Raw genomic sequence first — 27,821 nt, 5'->3', positions numbered from 1 at the left:
TAAATGAAGAAACATAATAATGTGTGACAAACTTACACAAATAATACAAACATTCCTCTTTCTGTGCAGACTCACAGAAGCAGCCCTTACATAGGTACTGCTTGCAAATAACTTCAAATTGAGAAACTTCCCCATTAGGGTTAACTGATTATACCAAAGAGCAACTAATTGTACATGTGATTAATACATACAGGAAACAGCTGTTTTGTTTAAAATTAGTAGGTGCAGCCAAGTTACTTAAAATACTATGAATATGTTTCTAATAGAAAGCACAAGAGTAGTCTTAGTTTAAACTCTTCCCTCATCTGGACTCAGTTGAGTAAGCAATCATTAATAAAACGCATTACGGAACCCATTGCTTTCTGCAGTTGTTAGAGTCCCTTTATTTTCCAGAGAGAAAAGTGAACTCTCATGATGGGCACAAACAATATTGTCTATGAAGCAGAAAACCAGGCACTAGGCATAGCTTTGTTTAGCAAATATCATTAAACCCAGAGTCTTATACCAGAGGCCTCTCAACTGTAAGCACAGGAAAATCAGTTAAAGCAAAAAATCCTGAGGAATTCTGACAAGGTACACGGAAAGTTGTGTTTTGTTCATCGTACACGTTTTGGGATCAAATGTGAAAAAAAGCCTAATTCACTTGAGATTCAAGCTGAAAAGGTTTTGGGTTTTTTTGTGGACATGAATCAGAGTTCCTTGAAAAAGCTTACAAAGATGGTGCTCCTAGGTACCCTCCATAATCAGAGGAGAGAAACAATCCTAATTGTCTCCCAGAGTGCTTCTCTCCAGCTGCTTTGAAAAAGATGAATCCTGCCCTTAGTGCCCATTAAGCAAGAGCACTTACTTCCTCAAGTGGAATGACCTCCTGAACTACCAAGCAGCACAGCCTCCCGTTGTGAGCTGTGGGACCTACACCACTGTGGGTCATAAAGAACATAACAAACTCCTAACTTTACTCCAGAAACAAAAGCAAGCCTGGAGTTAGTGATTAAAGTCAAGGTGATGCATGAGGAGAAGTTGGGACACCCTGGGTTTCTATTAGTAGTTACCAAAGTTTGCATATAAAATGTAGCAGTTTGCAATACATACTACAGGAGTCTTGCAAATCACTTTCTGTGCTAGAAACAAGGAATTCAAGCATATTAAAGCTTATTTTGTGATATAATTAATATCTTATTACATAATATTTGAATGGAAAAGCAGTATCTAACAATCACACAACATGATTTACTGTCCTGCATACTGTCCATACAAAAATCCCCATTGCTAGCACCACATGGAAGACCATTGGAGCCATTCCTCCAAATCCTTTTTCCATTTGTACATCACCAGTCACCATGGACTGATGGGGTCTCCAAGACAGGTTCCCAAATCCCCATCTAGCTCTCTTTGCTGTTGAGAGTTACTGCTGTGAGGGCTGATGGTAGCACAGATTGCATTTTATCATCTTTTCTAATATGTGTATGTAGACTACCTCCATCTGTTACAGAAATTAGAGTATAAATGTTATTAATTGAAGTGCAGCAAGGTGACTGTGAACAAGACTTCACTGGTTTAAGTATCAAAGTCTGCCACTGCTGAATGTGATCTGACCTTATGATAAAAGAGGCCTCGGTTTCTTTTGAGCTATGGAGTTCAGTTTTTCAGATCACAGTTTCTACTCTCTCAGAGCACTGATTTTAAACAAAGGAAACATTACATCTGATATTATGCTTATCGCTCTAGTAACATCCCTTTGATAAGAACATTACCCTTGGAAAGAACAACATCAAGGAAAAAATTGAATATTACAGATCTCATAATACTGTTTGGCTATAGTGCAAAGATTTGCCCAGTTTTATTGCATGCAGTTGCCTAAACCCAGGTGCTTGGTAACATTCGAATGGCTTATGATATTCCTCTTAGTCTCCAGCTGGCTACTTCATTTGCCCTAGGGTATCCCAGATATCCCATGCGTAGCTGGCACATATAAGACAGGACCTATGGGACATCAGTGACAATCTGGAAAAGCAGTTGGAAACTAGGAAGGATACTCTAAGGTGACTTGAAGTCACAAAAGACATGCGCATTTAGGCAACTGAATTCCATCTTCAAAGACAGCCAAATAGCTATTGCTAGCCTGGGGACTGCAGAGCAGAAAAGGAAAGATATTTTATGTATTTGCAGTTGTTTTCGGCTCTTTCCTGAAGAGAGAGACATGCCTAAGCAAATACTATCTGAACATATGCTATATTATATCTGTCCTATTTGTCTGAAACAAGTAATGAAAGAACTCAAGCAGCATTAACTGATGTTTACAGTATGGTAAAAAAATAGGAAGGAATTTTACTTAGGCAAAGATCATAACTGGTTTGTTTACCTTAAAATACCATACAAAGTTCAAGTAGAATTACTGAGGCAGATATAAGAGCACTAGCAATGGAAACCAGCAAGAGACAAACAAAAAAGTTACTGTACATTACTACAGTCTGTTGTACAGATGCCCATGAAAAACACCTTTTAATGGCAGTTGTTATATAGCAGGAATAATCCTTCAAGGTGTCACCATTGGTTTTAATGGAGTTCACTCTTGCACTTTGAGAAATACACTGCAAGACAGTTTATCATTATGTTCCCCTAGATTCCACTGTTCTAAGAAAGTCTTCAGCGTATTGCCTAAAACAAAACCAATAAAAAACTCCAAATACACTACTTCGCACAAACCAATGGAAAAAAGATACCCAGGGTATTCAAGAGTGATTTAGACATTCGGGATCACAATTGGGTAAAACTCCACAGCTGTCCACATTGAGTGTAATTGAACTTATCCAAAAGAGCTTTGGAGAAAATCTAAAAAAAGTGAAACAGGTCTCCCAAAAAGCAGTTCAAAAAAGATACTGAATATGCTAACTGGATATGCCATGGCAATCCTTCACACTATGTGTGATCTTCTATTCTTCTATCACATACCAGGATGATTATTTATTCAGACAAGGATCAATGCACAGTTCCAGAAAAGACGAATATTTAAGTTCTCAGTCCCTTCCACATAAACCTGCCTACCAGGTTGCATCCTTGTCTTAGAACAAGATCAGCTTGCTTTAGGTTCTGCTCAACCTGTGCCAAAATTACTCGATAATAAGGCAGTAATTTGTTTGCCTCTTCAGCATTTTAAGAGAGATTAATCTGCTACCAACATTTAATGGAAATTAAATCACAAGCATATTACAGGATAATTGGGAAGCATGAAAGGAGTTGCTCAACTACAGTCATGCACATCCTGTTCTTCAAAATTACAGTACCAAAGACTTGTCAGAGTTTTTTAATCACCCTGTAAGAGAATGCAGTAGAATTTAGTGCCTCAAAGTTATAAAAGAAGATGACTGTCCAAGACAAAAAATACAGAATACAGCTTGCAGCTGGCTGCTCCACAAAGTGGCTGAACAACTGCTGAAAGAAGCGGCCAGCAGTGTGCCCAGCCTCACGCTGGACCGAAGCGGAGAGCACGGCCAGTGTGCTGCAGGGCCGAGACCAAGGCCAGATGCATGCTGCATGGGCACAGCAAGAAGGGAGATGGTCATGGTTAAACCCTTCGTGTTTTTATTCTGTCTTACCTAGAACATTGAGTTTTGTGCTATTTAAGAAGTTAAATGGTCTAGTTTATGTTCTAACAAAACTTGATCTGTTAGTGTTGGAAAGCATTTTGGTCAATCTCAGGCTGCTCCACTAAAAAGCCCAACACAGGCTTCCCCACAGATGTTAACTCTTTTATGACAAGAAGTATGCCTCTGCATACCAAAAGTCTAATATACACTACTGATACTTTTATCTACTTCACATCTTCAGATAAACAGACTCTTCTGAAATTTCAGTTGAAAAAGACACAAAAGACTATGTATTTAATTACCCGCCTCCTGATAATTATTCACAGTCTTCTCAAAACACAGAAACTTGATACAGACCCCTTTGATACCCTTGATTATTAACAGAGAGCAGTTTTTAGTCCTGATTAAACAATGAAACAAATCTGAGACAAACCCTAGACAAACCTGAAAGCATAGTGAAACTCAGTTACATGAAAACAGTTTCCAGCAATGAATTTAGCTCCATGTTACATTGCACATCATTGTTTTAATGTAGAGGTATTAAAAAAATGTATTATATTGAAGTAGAACTAATTGCATCAGTCAAGACAGAATGATGATAGCTGAAGGCAGATTGAGGGTAAGCTGCACACAAAGAATATCGCAAACTTTTTGATGCAAGTTTGATATTTGAGAGGAGAGAGGTGCGGCAGAAGGCATGATTCTTCTGCATGTGTGAGGCCTGGCCCAGGGCCAGAAGCAGCTGCTGTTTGGGTACAGTCTGCTGTGATGGTGGTACCCAAGCAAGCCAGACTTGTGACTCTTATCTAAGATGGATAAAACGCATATGAGTTTGTACAGCCATGTTAGAACAGGTGGATGTAGTTTCTTGCGTTTTCTTGCAGGGTGCATTAGCAGTGCTGCTTCCCCTCACAGCTCAGTATCTTGACTTGTTATCTTTCTCTAAAGAAAAACTTGGCCCCAGAACATCACATCCAGGCAAAAACTGAACTGCACTAACAACAACAAAAAAAGAACTAAGAAAATACCAACAAAAATAAACGCATTTTATTTTAAACAGAATGAAGTTTGGAAGTTGTATTCCATTCATTTGCCTTTTAGCAGTATAATACCAATTACAACCTGGAGTTAGCATAGCAAGACTTGCTTTGTGCTTACCTCAGTGCAACTGCACAGTACTGGATGGTCATCAACTTGGAACACCATATGCATAAGGAGGGTAGTTACAGGTCAGGAGTGCTGTGCATTGGCAAGATTGTGTGGGAAAATGCATATGGCACCTGCTGACATCCTACAGGCACTTTCCAGTGCCTTATTCCTTCAAGAACACTAAATAAACAAGTTAAATTTCACATCCTGAGATTTACAACCTACAGGTGGGCAGATTGCTGTGCCTACATGGTGCCTCACTGAAGTCATGAAGTGCTAAGGCTTGGACAATAAGCCCAAGCCAGAGTTGACCTATAGATGAATCCTGTACATTTTATAACTGATAACCATTGTGCTATTAGGTATTATACTAAGTTATAGCAAACCAACTGTTCTGATGTAAAAGGTGGGAATACTGAAGCCTGAGCAACAGGCCCTGAACTGAAACTGCTAACTCTGTATGTAGTCATTAGTGAAATATGCATAGAAGATGTAGTTTAAACAGCATAAAACATGTCTATCCTGAATGTATCCTTATATTTCTTTATGTGTGAGCAAGATAACAAGACCACGGAAACAGTTGTCTGGCCTTGTGACCTTGCTCATAAATTAACTAGATAAGCAGGGAAACTCCCTTAGCTTCTCCCTTAAGCCCTGGCCAGGCTCTGGGGGGAACCTAACTGAGATGAAAACCAGATATTTCCGCTTAAAACAAAGGTGTCAGCTATTCTGGCTTACTGATTTTTAGGTATATAAGGCTGGGCCCGCTCACAGCGACTTTGGAAGCCTCACCTACGGGTGGACGCACCGCGTAGGATTTCCCACTTGCAGGGAAAGGTTCTCCAAATCCTCGCTGTAACCGGGGCTCCCCAGCGACTGCGGATCTGGATGATGGTAACGTATGCAAGTGGTGATGTATCTTTCTTAATCACTATTCTCTCTCTCTCTCAAGTAGTAATGATTTGATGCATTACCCTGTATTTTCCTATTTGTTTAAGTGCACTATTCTGTCTTTTCTTACTGTATGTTTTCTGTATTATTCTGTTACATTATTTAGTTATTTCTAGTAAAATATGCCTGCTCTTTTCACTCTGGTGTCTGAGTTTAATTGATATCCCTGATCAGCAAAACAAGTCAGCGTGGCTCTGTGCAGGTGCAGCTGTCCATACGCACATAGTAAACTGCAGGCTCAGAGCTTATACTTGCTATTGTGAAAAAAATAAAAACCAAAGACAGACAAAGAACAACAAGAAACTGGTTTACACTTTCCCTGCAGTGTAGGTAAATCAATGTTTTGAAGAGAAATAACAGAACTGATCCTGGTTCAACTTCTCTTTCTCCCTGTATAGATGCTCAGGGAGATGTCTCCCCATGCTTGGGAAAAGCAACAGCACGTATTTTTGTTTGCAAACTGGGGATGTCAGAGTAATGGTAATCTAGTCAGAGTAAACTATAAAGAACGCTACCGCTGAATCTATTTTGACTTCTTTATGTAAACATGGATCCTTAAAAAGAAGAGATATTGGCTGTAATATGCCTTGCTTTGTCAGGTCCTCAAAGTTTGGCTCAGGGAATGTGTGGGAGTGGCATAAAGCAGACAGCTGTTCCTATAATCTTCACTAACCTCCTGTTTTGTAACTGCTAGGTCATATTATAGGGAAAGCACATTTTAAGTATTACCTTTCAAAGTAACTCAGACTATACAGTTGTTGCTGCAAGAATACTATATGGTGGCATATGGGAGAGACAGCAGAGTTTCTGCAGTCTGAAGAAGAAAGAAAATGGGTCAGAACCCCTATCTCTAAAAGCGTGAGAAACTGAGAAAATACAGGTCACGTTTTAGTCACCTGAATTCCTGGTTCTGAGGTCGGAAGTCAGAAAATGTAGACTCATTAAATCATGATTTTCAGTATGCTGTTCGGTTTGTACGATGCCAGTTCATCACCATAGCATTGATTCAGAAGACCCTTCCCTTGAGTCAGCAAAGCCTTGCAGAACTTATTTGATCAGTTTTCGCGTTTAATTACTTAGTCTCATTTGCTTCTTTGGTGTTTGAGAAACCTCAGGAGACAGCAAAGCTTAGTGTCATGACAGAAGCCACGTTCAAAGCAGAATTATCTTCCCCAGTTTTGCTCTGATTGCATATAATTCTGTTAAAAAAAAAAAAAGGCAAAAAGCAACCTAACCACCAGACAGGCACATGTCAGGTTGACCCTCCATCCCTTATATCAGGGTGCATCATTATTCTCACCATCTCCCTCCCTCAGCATTCTTATTTGGACTTCTGATACAGGCAGATCTTCAAGACAGTTTTCCTCAAATAAGATCTACCTTATGAAAAGAGATAGCAGAGCTCTTACATTGACTTATAGTAAAGTTAACAGGCCACCTTTGCAGCCTCTTCCACATTTCATCTTTGTAGCAGTTTTCACACAGACACTTCCCTGTCACATTTGAAGTTAATATACTGGGAAATTCATTCTTCTCCTGCTCCAACATATGCATGACAGATAATGCAGACCAGTCAGACTCCCCTCTGTCGTGGTTTGTCAGTACAAGAGCAGCTTAGAGAGACTGCATACAAACCTCCTGCCACTTTGCATGTTTAATATCTCGCCCAAAAGAATGAGGCTTAGGAGTTTTTGCTTCACTAGGTTTTTAACAGCCAGAACAACACTTTTGGATTAGGAGACAGTTAGGACAGGCTTAGCTGTGACAGTACAGCAGAGCACAGACCACAGACCTGCGTGCAGCTTCAACCAGCATTCTTTCTCCTTGCCTGAAGAATAATCCAGCATGACAGTTTGTTTGATTTCCATAATAGAAAACAGTTCAAGAATATAGCAAAATATTTTCCAGTCATTTTGTTGAAACCGAGTACTTTCCAGTTAAAAAAAAAGTTGTCAAAGCATTTTTTGAGAGAGTCTGTTAAACCCATTGTTTGGGGACTACTTTTAAGCCCCTGTTCTTCAGTTTCCTGGAGTAGGGCCTTGTGCAGCAGGTTGGAATCACTTCTATCCTTCGCAATATTTTAAATATGCCTATTTCAAACTACAGTCATATTAAAAAAAAAAAAAAAAAAAGACTAACATACTCTACTGAGAGTTTGTCTTTCTAGCCATCTAAAAAAATATGGAAGGGGTACAACCTACAATAGCTTTTCTCTTCCAACCCCTTTTTAATGATGTTATATGATAAATAGAAACACTTGAAAGACTATAGAGTTTAAGATGCCTTTTCTGTTAGATATTCATTGAACAACAAGGTTGTTAAAACCCACATTTTTCTTAATTTACCCCCCAATAATTGATTTTTCTCCAAGTGTCACAATAGGCTGCTTTTTTTTTGTGCTTCTGGAATTATAGCTTTTATGAGCTAAAGATGTAGAAGAGTATCAAATCATCCACTACAGTTCAGTACCCAAGAGGAAGAGAAAACAAAAGCTTTCTTGTATTTATGATTTCTCCTTCCTCTCAGACCAAATGCTTCTTAAAGACTTTTTGCTTTTTATTAAATGATCAAAAAGTCAACCATAAGTTTTATCTACTGGTGTCACAGGAAAAAAACCAAGCTAGATATACACAAAACATAAGTAGGATGTCAATGGAAACAAGTGCAGCATTTTTACTAAGAAAACAGAGTAATTTGAAGGCATAGACTACGTACAAGCAAATCTATGCATGCTCCTTTACATGCCCATCTTTGAAAATTTGGGCTTAATTATCAACAACTTCAGGTAAGTCTACCAATACTTAAATACTTAAAACATTTCTAGCTCAGAGCTTTTGGATTTAGTACTGAATACAATTTATTGCACAAAGCAAAAGATCTTGAATATATTCTGAAATGGAGCAAGAAACAGCAAAAGTGCTTACTTATTTTATAGTGATCTGGGTAAAACCTCTTTCTCCATGAAAGCCTTCATAAGTAGGGTGTATTATGTTTCTAATATTCAGGGAAATATGCTTCAAGCGTATCGCTCATCTGTTATATTGGTCTGCCATCTGTAGGTCACTGAGAAAATTCTTTATTCCTGGCATTTCAGACTGCTTTGTTCATTACTCTGTCTTTTTGAGTAGATAGTAATTAGAAGTATTACCATCAGCAGTATCCTGTACAGATCATATACAAATGATTTGCAAATCATTCCAGACATGGGATCATCACTAGAGACTTAAAATTTCCCCACCCAAGAAGCCCACAATCCACAACACACAGTTGGTCTGTTAGCCTTAGTTCTAAGGGCATCCCAGGGTTATTAACATGTAAGCTGGAGCCTCAAGAATGGCCATTTATAGCTGGGTAATACCAGCTTCTCCGCCCTATGTCTTTAGGCATCTTATCTCTGCTATGCCATGTTGTAACTATATCATGTATGTGTGTATATTTATATATAAACATCTGTGTGCAGACACACATTCTTGCATCCCACGTGACTTCTCTGCAGGTTTCTACTAAGTGTCACACAAGCAATTTTATTCAGGGATGCTGCATGAATAAAAACAATCCAGTAGGTTTAAGATGCAAAATACTCTTTCTGTTTCGACTGTCCTCAGCCAACCTCAGCTGCAATTAGTTGTGAGCACTCAGATTCTGCAGCGAAGAGGAACTGCTGTGTCTGCATGTCATGCTCACAGATGTCATTTAGACTGCTCGGTAGGAACAAGTGTTCCTTTAGAGATTAGTCCCTTCCTATCTGTTACAATAGGAAAAGATAAAATAACTCCAGAATAACTGAAACAAGGTACAGATAGAGGGCTCAGTGCCAGGATCTCCCAGATTTGGGCAGGTTGTCTAGCACGTTTCAGGGTGTAAATTAAGTTATGGCCCATTGGGATTGTTTGTATCACATCAGCAGAGACACACACAAATTCTCCTTAGATCCACGTGTTCTGCACTGCAGTGACAAGCCCTTTAAGGATAAATTGCTTGGAGACACTTTCCTTCCATATTTCACAGCCTTTCTGGAATGAAAGGCAAAGGACTCTTTAGGTTTACAAATCAGTGAATAGGTTCATGCAATACAGAGTTGTTCATCAGTGATATTAAGCATTTGTAGTGACCAGAGTTCCTACGGAGAAGTATGGATATAAATCTGTATTGTTTCTATCTGTGAAATCAGAGATTCTTAACAAGCCTCTGATACTGCTGAAGTGACAGAGATGTTCTTTTTTTTCAAAAACTTTCAGACCACTGAAATCTACTCCACATGGTCTTGCCAAGTTTCATACAGCAAAGAACATCTGCACTGCACCATATCTTATTGATCTGTGTGCAGAAATATCTTAGCTCGTTCTGAACAAATAGCTGGAGACCTAGAAGCAGCTGAGAAGTCCCTGCTCAGACCAGTTGCAGTGGGACTAGGCAGCTTCCAGGGCTCTGGCTACTACTGCTGCCTAAAGCATAGCATTGACGTATGCACACTCACTTGGAGCAGCTGATATTTTCAAGACGCAGTTTTTTTGTGTACTGTAAACATGCACAAAGAGACAGTGCTTTTGACCACATATCAGTGTGTGGTCAGCCCAGCCAGAAGTCATGCCTAAGTCTGAAAGATGTCAAGTTAATTACCACAAAGGAACAAGGTGGGTAAACAAAACAACAAACCAACCCAAAACAAATGACACCCTCCTTTATGATCCCCACATGTATCATTTCTTTTCATATAACAGACTGGGTTTTTCTGAAACTTAGGTGTATACTGCTGAGAATATAGACCTCTATCTTATCCCAGTCTTTCCACAATTCAAAGGTGACATACCTAGTCAAATCACTTACTTCAAAGCACATTTTAATCTTTTCTTTCTGAAATCCTCATCCAGAAATGCACTTTTAAAAACATGGCATAGAAAGGATATGCCATACTACTAATTTATCCAAAAGTCAAAAGAAAACCCTACCAAGGTTAATTTCACAAATATAAACTTGAGTGCTCAGTTTCACTTTGGATGGCAGCAGAGCTAGAACTTCATTTTTAGAAGAGCACAAGAGGAGAGGAGGTTTCCCCCACTTCCAAAAATCAGAGCAGTGGCCTAGAGGATGGAAAATGGGGTCAATATTCTTGCAGCACATCCCGAAATGAAACTGCAAGGTATTATCAGCATCACTAGCAGAAGCAAATGCAGTCAGCCCGCATCTATCTAATAGGCTTCCTCCCCCTTTAAGACCTTGGTCTTATTGTCTGTCAAAAAGTTATAGGTATAACTTCCCAATCCCATCTGAGCATCTTAGCAGTAAAATATACTTCACTCTAAATTAATTTAGAAAAATCTTTCTATATTGGCAAGGTTTATAAGATTTACTCTTTTTTGAAAGAAGATTGATCAGTAGATGGTAAATCAGATCGCAAAGCCAACTATCCTCTTTCAAACAGGAGTCCAAGAAACTGTTTGCACTTCAAACACAGAACTGATACTTCCCCTGAATTATCAGTATCCCGTATGTGGTGATACGCTCTAGTAAGTGACAGGCATTCACTAGGCCAGAGATACTTTTTTATTAGATGTGCTTAGGTTTCTGGGTTTTTTCCTCCTTAGACGCAGTCCTAAGGATTTTTTCAGAACTTGTTTGGGTTCCTGCTAGTTTCCAGCCTCCACACTCTCCTTCAGGAGAAAATTCTACAATGCAAACTGCTTGTGGTAGCAAAAGCATTTTCTTTTGTGCATACAAAATTTTTTTTAAAAAAAGAGTATCTCCTCCTCCCCCCCCCCCCCCCCCCCAACCCAAAACAAAACACCCACAACCCCAAAAAACCTGTCACCTGATGTCTGCTGGACCTTGAACTGGAGGATTACACTGTACAAGCAACTGAACACTTTGGTTCAGACTGCCAGACAAGTTTTTTTTAATCTAATCCTAAATTGCCTCAGGAACAAAGAGTGCTGTACACCGCACTGTTGTTTCAAAATACAGATGGCTATAGCCAAAATACAAATTTAGCCTTTATGTTGAGAAAACCAGAGAAGGATTTCCTATTGTGCAGTCTGCAGCTGTGGGCTCAAGCATCCCACAATGAGACGCAGCATGTGTGCAGTCCGCGGCTTCAGCACGAACCCAGCTCATGTCCTGGCCAGTGAAAAAGTTCCTAGCTATCCCGTAACTACCACATGATTGTATCGGTCACAAATACCAAGCCTCACAGGATAAAATCTGGGACTGGAAACTTGAACTATCGTTCAGAACTTGAGCCAACGAGGTATGTTTCTAATTATTTTACTTTTCAAATGAACTTTTTTCCTGTAGAAGCCTGTCTATGGAAAATAAATTGGAAACAAATCTGAAGTTGTATCACTGCACATCTGTGAGGTAAGTGAGCCACTGCAAGTCTATTCTCACAGCTTGAAAACTGAGAGCACATAAAACTGCTGTGATCTCAGGTGAGATGAGGTGATCTCTGATGAAGGACCAATTGGATTATTATAAACAACTTGCAGCTAAGATTAAGCCTTTTCTTGAAACACCTCTATAAATATGAGTTATTGGGTTCAATGTGGGGATATCTGGGCAACTACTCCATGCTTAGTAGCACAGGGGAAGTCAGGCTAAGTTTTCTAATTACAGTTTGGAAATAACCACCCTTCTATAATTATTGCTGTACTTTTATATATATATTTATATATATATATACACACACACTTGCTGATCAATACAGGTGTCTTGTGGCCTAAATAAAAAGCACTTAGTGATTAGTAGAGCAATATAAGCTTTGTGAAGAGGACAAACAAAACTGTTTGAATCCTCATAATTTCTCTGGCCACAAAAGTGACAGACCCCAATATGTTCAGATACTTGACTGTTCCAGCTGTGAAAACAAACTTTTCAAAGTTCCCAACCAGCAGGCTTTCACATTTCTGGGAAATGAAACACTACTAGTTGTTTTATTTATGGTATCTTTGCTTTATGACAGTTAATGAGCTGTAATTTTATAAAAGAGAACAAAAACAATACTTCGTGCCATCACAAATAGCCATCAGCATTATTTATTGCAGATGTTTTAATCTATTGTGGTAATAATGAAACAGTCATTGTTTTGCTACCCTGAGCAATCTGCGAGAAATTTAAGATGACAAAAGCTCCCCGCCTTTCCCCCCTGAAGCTTTTGCTCCTTTCCAGAAGGTTCTGTTGTGGAAGGGATAATGACGCTCTTGGTAAAAAGCACAGCGAGGAAACAGCAAACATACAGAAATAGTTACACAATGAAGTTTAATCAATGCCTTCTGCAGAATGCAACTGTTCTGTAGACAAACAGGACATTATAGGCATGATTAAACGTTGAATATTAAGTCCTCAACTTGATAATAGTCATGTAAAATAAAGTTTCACAGTATTTAGTCAGTGGTTTTAATATTGCAACTTGAAGACTTACAAAAGCAAGTTGAAGACCATCAACTCAGATTCATCCAGTCTCGTTCTCATTAGGAACTACCATGGCTATTCAACGATCTTATCAAGGCCAAGCAGAGAGATTCATGCATGCAAGAAAACACCTGCCAGAGGTGGCTACATGTACAGCGAACAGTATATTGACCCAGTTTCCCCAAGTTTAGCCAACAGCTCTGCACTCATATCAGCAAAGGGTAGTCCTGGAACCTGCAAAAAGGCAACTCCTTCATGCCAATTATTTGGCTTCCCATCTAGTAAACAGTGATGGAAAGAAGTCTCGGATGATTTTGCCACTTGAGTGGCATCAAGTTCCACACAAAATCATCAGGGGCAAACAAAACCCAACCCAATCTCTGAAGGCTCCTAGGAAGAAGTTTTTGGTTCGTGTTCCACGTTCCTTCTCCTATTTCTCCATTAGCTCAACTGTTGACTAATTCAACCCCACTCACCTGGTAAAACAAGTACACAATTTATAGCAGGTTTAGCATTTGTCAGGCTAGTAACAAGACAATAATTCACAAGACTCTCTACCTAAGAAGAAAGGGCAATGACTCAGTTATCTGGAAAAGACAAAAACTGAAGAATTTGTAGTGTGGTGAGCTCATGTTCTAATGGTTGACTTCCTGAAATAACACTAAGGACAAGGAGCCCAACATCCACAGTTTTCCAGCATTTGCCAGCATTGCAGTTTCACTTAAAGTCAAGTTTAATCACAAAGGAAACAGTGAACAGCAGAAGACAGGGATGTGTTGAGGAAGATGACCTATAGCCTATCTGAAGCGGGTGTGAGCTCACCATCACAATCTTAATAATCCAGTCATAAGGAAACAAGTACTTTGTCTTTATCACAGCTAAAGCTTAACTCTTCAAAGACTACTGCACGTATTGCTTATTCCAATTTCACTGAAGATAGCTCTTCTGCTACCAGCTGCAAGAACACACCACTCATGCTCACAGGATGCAATAGCTTACATTCATCTCCTTGCTCAGGCCATTTGGAGGAGCTCCCAGCGAGTACCAGCTTCTTGACTGTGTGCCCAGACCTAGGTCTTTTACATGCTAATCTTAGCTAGAACGACTGAAGGCACTAGATGAAGTGCAATCCTCTGTGCCTACATTTCTAGCCTAATCCTTAATTTCCACTCCTCATATCAACCAGACAGTGCACGGTGAGCACTAAGCACTAGGGATCTTACCCTTCATCACAGTTCATCGGAAATGGTCTTTAATACCCAAAGAATTCACTTAACATTCAGTACTAAATAAAGCAAAATCAAGTCTTGTGAAAGAAAGCTGCAGCAACAGAAGATACCATTATCTTAAATAGTGCTGCCTGTATTCTCTTAATTGCTTCTGTGGCAACTATAGATAGAATTTAACTGTGAACCCTGCTCATAGATAAAATAACAGTTAGAACCAGCGTTGTTATAGTTGAATTGCCTCGCATTTCTTAAAGCATTTCCAAGGATATCAGGTACTATTTCATACACTTTCATCCTAGACATAGCATAGGTAGCAACTCAGGATAGGCTACTTTATTTCTCTAAGTGCATTAAAAGCCACAATCTCCTAGCAACTTTCATTGCTGCATTTCCCTCATCAAGCCAAGTCCCAGGTATGTCCTCAAACTCTTCCTGTCCTTATCTACCTTCACAATACCCATATCTTCACAGTTCTCAGTTTCCCCTTCGAATTAGCTCACTGATGCTATCTGCTTCAGAAAGATATGGTCTCTAGTTTAAGATTTCACAAAACTAACATAAAAACTTAGCAATATTCACATTATGGTAGAGATCTAGGCCTTGATGTTTGATTTACAGCTTCCTAGAGTTTGTTTGCCAGAGCCAAAAGTTCTGCCTCAGCTTTAAACACATTATTCACATAGAGGTTTTTCACAGACTGTTTTCAATAGGTGTGCTTTCAAATGTAAAACAAGGTAAACGGTGCTGACTGGAGGAGATTCCCTCCCCCAACCAAATGAAGCTCTTCAAGAGAGTTAATTACATCGCTAATGGGATCAAAAGACAAAGTAGCATTCAAAAGTGACCTTAAAGTAACCACCACAATACAGAACATGTAAACAGTCCTCATTGCCCATTTTACTTGTGCCACACTGGTAGACAGGCTAGTGGTATTTGCCAGTGTTATGAACAGTAAATCTAATTTTTTCTTTACTTTAAGCCAAGGAACCTATGCTCCCACAGGTGAGCTAATCCCATAGAACAAGATGGACAAACACTTAGTTCCAGTACAGACTTTTCACATATGTGAATATTTAACAGAGGATGTTGATACATTAAAGCTATTAGAGGCATGCAGATAGCCAGGAATAAGGTTCTGACAGCATTAAAGATGTGTCAGAATTAAAAGGGCATTGTGCCCTGTAGGCATACTGCAATTTGCTTTGCAAGCTGGTAAGAAACCCTATTTCAGAACTGTAATTTTGAACTTCAGTGCTCAAACCCTTAGCTAAACACATCCACTGCAAAAACATCACACTGTATACAAGAAGACCACAACCCAAAAAAAGCTGGCAAAGTAAGTGATAACTCTGCCACACAGACCATAGAACAGAGTGATTCCAAACATAGGACTAAAGTGGACTCAGTAGCATCACAAGCAAAAAGTGTAGTTCCTAAGGATGAAGGTTGGCACCGAGCAAGTGCCCCTCTGAAGTACGAGGGGCAATCTCATGCTTCACAAGACTTTGATGACCATTTAGAGAAATGCTGGGATGCTTTTTGAGACAGCAGCTGTTGACATTAAAAACAAAACGAAAAAAACCAACATATAAAATACCAGCAGGTAATCCCAAATTGCTGTTAAGAGAGATAATTGCTAAAGAGATCCTTAGTCATCTTTATGTAAAAACTTAATGCCCAAACCTATTATCTGCCAACATACTTCATTTAGCTAGAAGACAACAAACCTGAAGAAACAGCAGTTTTGTGAAGCTACCTCCTTGAACGTCTTTGAAGAATGTTTTTGTAGGAAGAATAATGGAAGATTTTCCAGTACAGTAAGGGTAGCTGTTCCCATAGCTTCAGATTAGCAATTTAATACACCATGCAATATCATTTAAGAACTTTTAGCACAATTATTAATTGCATTTGTACGGCATGTTAAAAAACATAATCATGATTACATTAGACAGTTTTTATTAAGTTAAATGCAATTACAGTTTACCCACTTTACAGTTAGTGGCAAGATACAGTTCAGTGAACAGCAAAGTTGTATGTAGTTTATTCAGTTGACAGGCCCACAATTTTATCTTTTAGACAGAAAAGACATCAAGTACCCTTCAGTCCTTTGTAAACAAAAGGGTTCCTCTGTTTTTCAGCAAGCTTACTTGCTTCAGTAACATCAACAAGACTCAAAACTCTCTTAGATACCACCTCCCTAAAATCCGGGGGGGGGGGGGGGGAAGGAGGGGGGAAGCATTGGAGGAGAGATGAGTTTACCATTTACCCACTTTGATGTTCTGGGCTTGATAACAAGAAAAGCTTTGACTCTAGATTTCAAAGATGAGAACTAGTGGTACACCATGTGCTGTGTTAAACTGTCCATCTCCCCACACCTAGGACCCTGCAACCAGTATAAGAGTGCAGTAAAAATAAAAATTAAAAAACCCAAAACCAGTCCATGAGGTAAGCTTTAACCATAGGTATTTGAACAACACAGAAAAAGAGGATTAAAAAACAGCAATAAAATTTTAGATTTTAAAAAATGTGTTTTAGCTTTGTCTTCCCATACCAATTTAAATTACAGACTCAAGGCTAAAGCCCACCATACTATTATTTTATCAGGGAAATTACTTGGGCAACCTATTCCCATCTCAGTGTTTTCCTCTCCCTGCCAGGGGACACACATTAAGGTTTGCTCCTCCTCAGATTATTTCATTTGTTTCCCAGGGCAGTTCAGCAGTAACCTGTCTAGACTGGATTGCAAGTATTCACCAGCTAAACATCACCACTTAGACTACAGGACTTTATAAAAAACATGCTCAACACCAAACCAAGCTCAGACTAGAAAGCTCACAGTGAAAGCCACCAAGCCAAAAAGCAACACACAAAATTTTCGTAACATCAGTAAGATATTCCTATGTTCTACAAAACAATTCTGTAACACATACCTTCAGTTCCCACATAACTCTAAAGTCTTGATTTCAGCAAGTAATGGGCTGTTGCCTTTGATCCCACTCTTTTCTAACGGTGGGCCAGATACACAGCTGGTACAAATCAATCTCATCACTAAATTCATTTCTGCTAGCTGAGGAAGGGGCCTCTCTTTATTCTGTAGCTTGGAGCACACTCCACTTATTCTATCATTTGTCATCTCATACACAGAGGAACTAGCCCAGAAATGGTTATGTTTCTGATAGATAGCTACTCTCCTTACTTTAAATGGCACCTGACTTTGCACATTTACCTGCTGAACTCTTGACAATAAAAACAATTTAAAGATCTGTGACAATATATTAAATAGTTATTGAAATCAGATGCAAGTTTTGAGTATGACAAGTAGGGGTTTATTACTTCAGTCTAAGGGTGTTCTTACACTTATTTCTCTCCATAGATGGAGTCAAGATAATTCAGAGCAGGAAATCAAAACACTCAGCCAGTTCAACAGCAGTCTTTCATTCTCACTGATAAATAGGTGTGCCCAAACTCTCTGCTCATTTAAACCCTAGAACCTGTACAGAGAGATAACTGACTTCCCCAAACCATGAAAATTCTTGAACTGATCCTTTCTCCATCACCTTGCTTTGGGACTTGATGATCATATGAATCCTCCTGCATACTCATCTAAAAAGTACAAGTACTATTTTAAGATCAGTACCTACTTGGTATATCACTAAATACACTACTTGCCTATTTGGTATATCTACTATACTACAGTACCTACTTGGTATATCACTAAATATACTACTTGCATTTCCCATGAGATGATAACACAGCGAGCTGTTTTCTGCAGCAGGATTCTGGAAGGCTTTTTGTCTCAGACGTTAAAAAGCAACTGTCTAAATAAATATTCTGTACAAAGCGAGATTTATACTGTAACTCTATACTACACATGAATAACTACATTAAAAGAATTAATGCATGAATGGAGCTTTTCTACATTATTTTGATCATCCTTCTGAAATTCAAACTCATAACCTATGCATGCACATTTTGCAAATTAAGCAAAATTTCTTGTCACCTGTGAAGCATGAAGAGTTGATTTCAAATCACCAGAATAACAATAGTTGACAGTTTTGTAGCTTGAATGGCTCAGGTCCAGGTTGAAATGTTTTCTCACTTACAGTTTCAGAATTAAGACCTTTTTCTGGACTTTTATATAAGCATTTTACTATAAAGTTAAACCACTAATGCTGAGGGCAAAAGAAAAAACAAGCCCACAGTAATTAAAGTATCTTATTGAAATAAATGTGCCTTGCATTCTACAGTATATTACTCCAAGAATCTTAAAGTTCTTAATGAATGCTCTTTAAATACTTCACAATACTACTTTCAGTCTCATCTCTCTACTTTCTCTTAAATGAATTTGTTAATTGTTAGAAATGTATGAACACTATTGATAAAGACAAAAGTAGCAGGAAAAACTGAACAACTGTTCCCTTTTAGTGCCTTTTTTCCAAGAACCAATAACTTTCTTGAACTTTCACCACTGAGATCCTGATATTTTTCCATGCTGCCATCCCACATGAAAGCGATCAGTTTTAATTAAGCAAAACTGCCTCTATCCATTTGGAGTGAAAGAACTATTTTTCTGTGTTAGTAAGCACACAAGTATGTTTCCTTTGAATAACTGGAGCAAGTGTTGTCTGGAAGATAAAATCTACCATAGGCATATGTTTCAGTAAGTAGTTGTGCTCGCCTGCCTCTGGAAGGTACTGGTTCTGTTACTGTATGCATACATGGAAATTATGCACTAAATACACAAAATAAGCTTCTTTCACTGAACTTGGAAATTGTATCCTAAGAATGTGCTGTGTGAGGGTGCAGAGATAATTAGACTGCACAAGTTAAATGTTAGGTTAGATATTTGCATTTTTCTGAATGGGAAAAAACACTTGGGTTACCATAGGCTTATTGCAGATGCTGTAGCACAAGGCTTGAAAGGGCTCAAGAAGTGCAAAAAAGTTTGCAAAAGGCTTTAAAAAGATAGAACTGATATGGAATGAGGCACAGAGGTTTTGTCAGGCATTGACACTAACACAATGGATTGAGAAAAGAATACATTTAAAAAAAAATAAATCTAATGATGACTTATTCTATGAAGGCGCCCCCACTTCAGGACTGCAGCCTGAGTCTGTAACTGCTGTACTGAAGTACCGTAGTAACAACACAGTGGCAAGCAAAGAGCACGAATATGTCTTTATGAATATGCACCAAGCAGAAGTGTTGTATGATCAAAGGAGTTGGATAATACAAATGAAAACTAAATACTGGATTTTTAATCTGAATCCTGGTGTTTTCTGAGAGTGCTCATCAACAATTACTTTAGTAGCATTTTGATTATTTGAGCGTGAAATCACATTCAGGGTAGTTGGCAGCTTCGGTGTGTTCTTTGGTAATTTCTGATTTTAATCCAAATGCTAACCTTCTGAAATAGGTATAACTCAGCTGCAAGGCAGTGACATCTTTATTTGAAATATCATACTTGTATGAATACAACATCTCTTTCAAGAGCTCCACAAATAATCAACAACGCACTGTCAGGCTGAACACACCTGGCATTGTTTACATTTCCCATCTCTGTGTATACATATAGGAGACTTGGGCCTTTGGGCTTTATTTTCCTTCATCTGTAGAAGATCAAAACTCAGGTGAGTATCTGTAACAGTTTGACTCCAAGAAAATAGTAGAATTGTCACATTAGGTAAACTGGAGTCAGACTGGCTAAACTGGGGAGGTTAAGGAGGCATTTTTGCTAAACAGAACCAAAGGTATTGTAACAAGGTATTGCTTAAAGCAGCAGTAACACTTCTCTGCTGAATGAGACAATTCTATCCTGCTTTTCACTGGGCCCAGCTAATCCTATAAGTGATACAAAACATGTCACAGAAGAACCTGGAATCTGAGTTTCATTGGTAACAGCACAGACCTTGCCAACTCCTAACAAAACAATTTTCTATTGCACTGATATAATGGTGAAAATTGAACTGTTATGCCTGTTTCCTGTTCGTAGAAAAAGTCAGTTGCTATAACATGCAACTAGATTGCTGTCATAGATAAAAAGAAAAAAAATAAGTGTACTATGGAAGCTGCTGAGAAAAACATAGACAGCTGCACAGGCTGATGTCACATCTCAAAATTTCATGCAGATGTATTATTGCTTTATTTATATTTGTCTAATTCTTTCTAAACTGGAGAGGTTTAATCCTAACATTTAACATAGCATGTTCTCAAATATATATATTCAGGTCTTCTCTAACCAACTAATGAGAAGTTTCTTTCTGCTTCTTTTTATTCCAGAGCCTCTTTTCATCATACTAAGGGAACCTAGTTTATAGCTCATGACTTCTTTTATCTAGAGAAAGTAGCAGTTATCCAAGTGCCTAGTAAACACTTCTGGTATATGTGAGGGACATATATGCTGCTGTGCATGCTTTACAAGTACTATAAATTTGTTTTCAAGCTCTATCACGAAAGAATTCATCCCTTTTGGTAATTACTCAACCACTGAGCAGTCCTACTTGGCAGACTATTTACTATCAGCTTCTACTTTTTTTAATACTTCCTTCCCCATATAAGTGATGGAGACAGCTGTGTGTAATCATAATACCTTATTCTTGCTTAGTGAGTAATATCACTTAAATGTAAAGCAGGGCTTTTTATAAGAGAATAGAGACTCAGATTTTCTAAGGTGGTCTTAGTACACTATTGTGTAATTGGAATCTTCAACTTCACATCTCAATGAGCTTGATCTGATTGTAAGGATTCAGTTCCCTAAGAAACATGCTTCATTACACGTTTTCTCTGTTGCTGAGACTCCCTTTCCTGGCTGCTTTCAAATTAAGTATCCCTAGAAATGTTCTTCGCTCCTAAGACGTTTTCTGTTTTATGGAGGACCCCAAGCCCATAGTGGGGACGTGTTGTCCAAAAATGCCATTGCACTTTGAATGGTCCAAAGGCAAACTTTAGCCTAATGAGGTTAATTTCCCTAGGCTCCCCTTACTGGCTCATTCAAAGGAAACTCTCTGCTGAGAAGCTTTGAGATAACTAGGCTAAATTCAGCCTTTATAGAAATACCACCCTTATTTAATTAGTACCTTAATTGACTTATACATCTGGCCTCTTGAACTCCAAACAAAACATTAAATAATTTGATTCTGCTATAGCCCAGAGAAAACACATTTTCCTCCATCATGAAAAAGCTGCTGCAGATTTTTCAGAGCTGCTTAAGTCCTGAAACTGTAACTTCAATTTTTATTCTCTTGCTTATCTTCATTGTCATGAGCTGCTGTCTTTGTCAGAAGAACTTGCACTGCAGAAGGGAACATGCTGCTATATATGTGCACTAGATTACATAGAACTTTTACTGGAACCTGTGCCAAAACAGTTTTATCAATAAAGAAATGCTTCAGCTAATCCAGAATTACATTTGCTTTCTACCTCTGCTGCAATGTCCTTAAAAGACCACATATGCCCAGATATTTCTGGATTTACCCTATTTCCCTAGCTGCTCATAACATATGGCAACACCGTCAGTAACCATCACAAAATATATCTAGAGCCAAAAACATGTACAAGAGAATACCCATATATAGACTTTGCACTATATAGTGACATATCAATATATCTTTTTTTTTTTTTTAGCAACACCATGTTGTCATGAGCTTAGAACTACAAGACAGGAATCTGTAAAACTACTAGTTTTCTGTGTGGCTTTTGCAAATTCTCATACACACTTTACCTATCATTTACTTCATCCATGAAGCAAAGACAGCAAACACTACTACTTACAGCACCTGGCAGTGATGTGAAGAAAATGGATCAATTAATGCCTTTAGATACTAAAATTGCTGCAACGTTGCTAGATTATATTTCCTGGCCTGGGGCTACTTCAGAAACAAAATGCCTTTAATAAAATACCATCCCAAAGAGTTGAATTCCAGGATGAACTAACTCTTCAAATCATCTTTTGATGCAACACTGTTAGGTGACCATTGATGATTCCTGTAGTTGAAGTAGTGACAATGAGTTAGAAAGGGAAAATCGGTTCATTCTGATGACACACATTTTCACAGAGCAGAAGGTGCTGCAGCTGCAGAAGGGGAAGAACTTCTTAAAGAACCTGTCAGAAAACAAATCAATAGTGTTTGCTGTTCTCCAGCTACAGCATGAATCCCCCAAAAGTAAAATATAGTATAGGCCGAAGCATCTACAGCAGCAGAATGATGGATAGTACTTACACCATATGATAATAGATTGAACATATATCAGAGATGTAACCTTACCAGGCTCACAGTTTAAGGTTTTAACATTTAAGATTTAAAAAAAAAACAGTGTGAACTTTATAATCTGGGTGGGATAAAATGCCTGTCAAAGATTTGCTTTGGCACCTGCCTCATCATTTTCATATTTCTCTAACAGTTCATAAGAAAAGGGTTTCTGAAATACAGCAGACACTCCTGGGAGACAATCTGACAAAACAGGCTAAAGTCTGCATCTACCAGCACAATAGCATCATTGCTTCTCAGTCTACAATTTCCACATTATCTGGGAGGTGCTTATGTACACAGACTATCAGATGTCCAATTATAGCTTAAAGGTGCTGCATATAAAATGCAAAGTAAAATGTTTACAGTCATTAAAAAGAAGACATTAATGTCGTAGTGCTACACGAAACTAAGCAGGCTTTGCTAAAAAAAAACAAACACTACTATTCAGGGCCATGTGATTTTTACATCAAATATTGGATATAAAACCATTAGTAGCTAACATATAAAACTGTAATATTCCCAATGGTCTTTAAGAAAAAAGAAAAGCTAAGTCATTGAGACTTTTGTTTTCAAGGAAACATGCAGTTGGATTCTTTTTATGTTGCTGAACACACACAAAAAAGCAAAGAGTATCTTTATTGGTACCTGAACATTAATAAATCACATCAACAGATGTTAAAGCAACCAGAAATTGATTGTGAGAAAAATATTATCTTTGGATATTGTTGTAAAGGCACAACTGGTGTTAAGAAAGAAACAGTATTTCTGTAAAATTATATTGAAAGTACTAGAAACAACAACAACAACAAAAAATGGAATATATGTTTATTAGTTTCTGTGATTTTGTAGCTTTATTTGTGTTTTTTCTTTTTAAAGAAATGACACATAGGCACAGCGGACAGAGTAAATTTGAAAGACATTATTTTAAGCAATATCTAAAACATCAAGCTTAAAACTAACATCTTATTACAATGTCCTGTAACCTACTCTGGTTTTATTCATAATGTTGTGTTGGCTTCTCTTTACACAAAACAGTAGTCTTTCTCCATTAACAATACACAGGCCCCATCTGTTTCTCATTAAATACCTTCCTTTTTCTGTAGTGCATTGTTTTTCTGTCGCAGAAATCTCTCTGGGAAAATGGGTTTCATAACTAAGGATTTAGGTAAATTCTTGAAACTTCCTCAGCTCTGATTCAGCACATAGAAGGGTCAGCAACTCAGGGACATTTCTTCCTCACTGACTATTTCTGCTTAGAGTGTCCAGGTGTCTCCTCATCCTATGCTGGCAAAAGATACCCAAGGTAGCCCCAAAACATGAAGAGGCTTTCTCTGTGCGCTGTATGACAGCCAAGAATTGTTTTGGGAGAGCGAAAATGGAGGGATGAAAGAGAGTAAGACCTCCAAAAGGTAGCTCCTTTCAGCAAAGCCTGTTAAGGAGAAAATGCAAATAAAAATTCAGGGAACAAAAGCAAGTCCGTTTTCTGGACTGCAATATATCAGAGGAAACATTCCACAGGGGTAATTTCCCAGCCTGACAATTCAGTCCATTGGGTAGGCTGAAGCATAAAAAACCCTTGATGAAAGGCAGTGTAATTGAGAGTAGCAAACTGATTGATTCTGAACATATGTAAAAGAATAGTAAATAAATGTATTTTTCTGTAGCTGCCACGTTTTTCAGCTCAAGTCATCACAGATGGATTTTTCAAAGATTTACTACACAGTATGTCCAGGTTTTAATTTTTGTAGGTTTTTGTAATTCATTCCATTTTCACATTAATTACTCAAATATAGTCTTTCAGTATGTTATGAGTAGTCAGTGCCTTCCTCCACTCAAGTATATGGTTCACAAATGAAAAAGGCTTTTGTTCTATTTTGCGCAAATTCCTACCAAGCCCTGCATCATGGTGTTTCTCAGAGGCACTAAGATTTTACACACAGCATGAACAGAGGAGGTTGGGTCGGAGAGAGAGACCCTACAAGGATCCTTTCTGCAGGAAAAGCTGGTGCCAACAACAGAAGTTTGTGCTACAAATAGACAGCAAGGGAGAGGAAGGGATTAGAAGTATTCATGTGCCTTTAAAGATACTAAAACCATCCAACGTGAGACACATGTCTATTGGCTTCATTATTTCTGCTGTATGGGTATTTCCTAATTTTTTGTTTTGTTTTATATCATATTTAATCTTGAGTAAAAACACACTGATATTCCAAGCACTCTGCAGGGCACAAATCATGTTTCATGGCATTTTCCCTTAGTTATTTTGTATCACAGAAAAAACATATGATGTTGTATCACAATACCAAGTAAAACTAGTTCTGGCAAATAAATGATCTCATGCATTCTTTCATTGTCTAAGAAGTAATCCTGATTTTTATAAATATATTCCTTGTAAATATAGGCAATACACTTCTGAAGAATGAACTCTGCATATGCATTGTTAAATCTACATTCATTCATGTTTGTACAAAGTTTCTTTTGGTAGTATGTGGCAAGTCCCTGAACTAAGGTACTATAGTTTGGTGCCTAACTGCATTGCAAACTTTTAAAGGGAATGAGAACAGTTGAAATACTTGTCATTTATTATTTGCAAGAATGCAAATATGGGTAATTATACAAAGAAAAATCATTCCCCAATTATTTGTGAACAAACCCAGTTTAAATGGGTGTTTGCAAAAAGCAAGTAAATCCCATCACTGATGGGGTGACTGAACAAACAGGCATTTAGAAAATAAGCTCTCAAGCTTTTCTTCAGGATTTGTACCAATGGTTGTCTTGAGTTTGCTGTCTTGTAGTTTTAGAATAGTGAAAGAAAGAAATGCAGCATTATCAACCATTTCCACTTTTGGAAGAATCTTCTCTGATTTGGTGCTTTTATAGTCCAATACAAAAATCCAAATATCCATGAAACATAAAGTACGTATTACCCTAGAGGTGCTCTATATAGAGCAAGATTCATGTTTATTATTTTGTTTCACTATTTTTCCTACATGCATCCTTTTACAGCACAGAAATACCTCCTGGTTGGCACTGAGTTCCATTTCTAAAAAACGCATACACATTATCTTGACTTGACTGTGGTATCTTCATTCATTAATCCCTCACATAAAAATAAGTATTTCTATGAGTATTCATTTCCATAAGAATTTTTTTTAATCAGTAATGAGAGGGTCAGATTTGTAACATCAGTAGTCCAGCACCATATTATTATAAAGCAATAATTTCACTGGAGGGCAGACCTGAAGCAGAACAGTGATGAATCAGGCAACCATTCATTTTTAAGGATGCACAAATAACAAACCAAACCAATAGTATATCAGAAAAATATTTACGACCTATGTTATAATAAATAAAAATAAAATGAACTAACAACTAAATTTATACTTGTTTTCTGGAAAACTATATTGTATAGAAAAAACATTAAGCCTTCTTTATAATCAAGACAAAGGACTTTGACTTAAGAAAGTCTTGAAGGTGCCAATGGATTCCTATGCCTGTCTCCCTCTTGGAGGTTTGAGACAGGTATGCACAAGCATCATCACCTACAGTATCTGTGCAAACAAAATAGCCCCCTGTAGAACCACATATGTGCAACTCATGATACAGAAATCAAGACTTTTGTAAAAAATCAAAATTAAAAGTAAATCTTTTTATTTCAGCTAAACCATCTCTCTCACCCAACAGAAGTAACCCTGAAACACTGCCATGTTCTAACTGCAGTAGCAGCAGGATTTTCCGTTCCTTCAACCTAAATCTTCATCTTGCTGAAAATCAATAGGTACTTCGGAGAGCCACAGAAGGTAACTCTGATGGTGGAAATACCAGTCGAGTCCCCAGTTCTCCAAGAGGTATGAACTAAAGTCCCAAGGGTAGACTAGAATATTCATCACAGCAGTAGCAGGTTGCTCATTTCCACGGGAAAGCTGGTTGCCCAGGGCTCACTGCCACGTAGGTTGGCAACACTCACACAAGGTACTGGAAAAGATGCAGTAGATTGGAAAAGCTTGAGAAAGCTTAAAAAAATCACAACTGGGGCACCAGAAAAATGTGTGATATAGAGGAAGGCACAAGGATAAGGCAAAAGTTAAACGAACACATGAGATGAAGAGATTCTCCCAAGTACATGCCCAGGCCAGACAGTATTCCTGTAGTCCCAACTGCTGTTCCCTGGACGGGTAGGGAGGAATTGGGAGTCCTTGTCTCCTTTCCCTTTGCTGGCTGTGGGAAAGTAGGCTGATACTGGGATTTCAGATTCACAAGAAGAGGAGAAAGATCATCAAAAGGGAAGCATCCCTTGACGAGACAAAGGAAATACATAAACTGCTGTGATTCAGAAACATTTTTCCCCTGTTAGTAAGCAATGCATCTGTGTCTCATGTAGCTGGCCACATCTTGTGGTTTCATTAGCAGTGGGACACAAGTGGGACACAGATGGGACACAATGGGAGTTATAGTTCCAGGCCCTGGAGATAAGCGATGATTATTTGAATCTTCCTTGTATTGGGAAATAACCTGAAAATGGAGGAGCTGAGTGAAAGTGCAAGGCTGTAAGATGACCGTAAGAGGAACGAGAGGGTTCTTTAGTATTCTTTTCTAAATATTGAGATGTTTTAATCATGGTTTTAGATGTCTGGAGTTAATAATGGTGCTCTTGGCAGGAAAGCAGACTTGGAGCACCATAAACTGCTTATCTAGGTACTGGGTGGTCCTCATGTTCCTGTTTGGATACTTGTGCCTAATGATTCCATATATCACCAAGCAAAGAGGCAGAGTGAGATGAATTACTGGGGAGCCTGACTATCTAAGATAAGGAGAAAAAAGAAGGGAATGCAGTCACTCAGGAGGATTTTAGTAGAATTCATGTACAGAATGGTGTTAACTCTTCCATTGACATTAGACAATAGCTGAAATAAGGAGTTACAAATTTAAAAAAATAAAGCTACTCTTGTAGGTGTTAGGAAATACATACAATGTTTTAAGACTTGACTACAAAGTGATTAAAAAGAAATTATCGTCAAATATATTTAAGGGAAAATATACACAAGCTGGCTTTAACAGATGGTCCACAAAGCCCCACAAAGAGAAATGGGCATTTATCTCTCAACATAACTAAATTACAAAAAGAACAATTTTCTTTATTGCTATTCAGAAATAATAAAAATAAAGTTTCTAAAATTTACAATTAAATAATTTTACACAAAAATAGAACAAATAGGAGCACACAAATTATGCTTTTTTCTCTTCATATAAGT

Source organism: Strix aluco, chromosome 2, assembly GCF_031877795.1.
Source record: "Strix aluco isolate bStrAlu1 chromosome 2, bStrAlu1.hap1, whole genome shotgun sequence".
NCBI classification, from domain to species: domain Eukaryota; kingdom Metazoa; phylum Chordata; class Aves; order Strigiformes; family Strigidae; genus Strix; species Strix aluco.
This window is presented reverse-complemented; position numbering follows the sequence as displayed.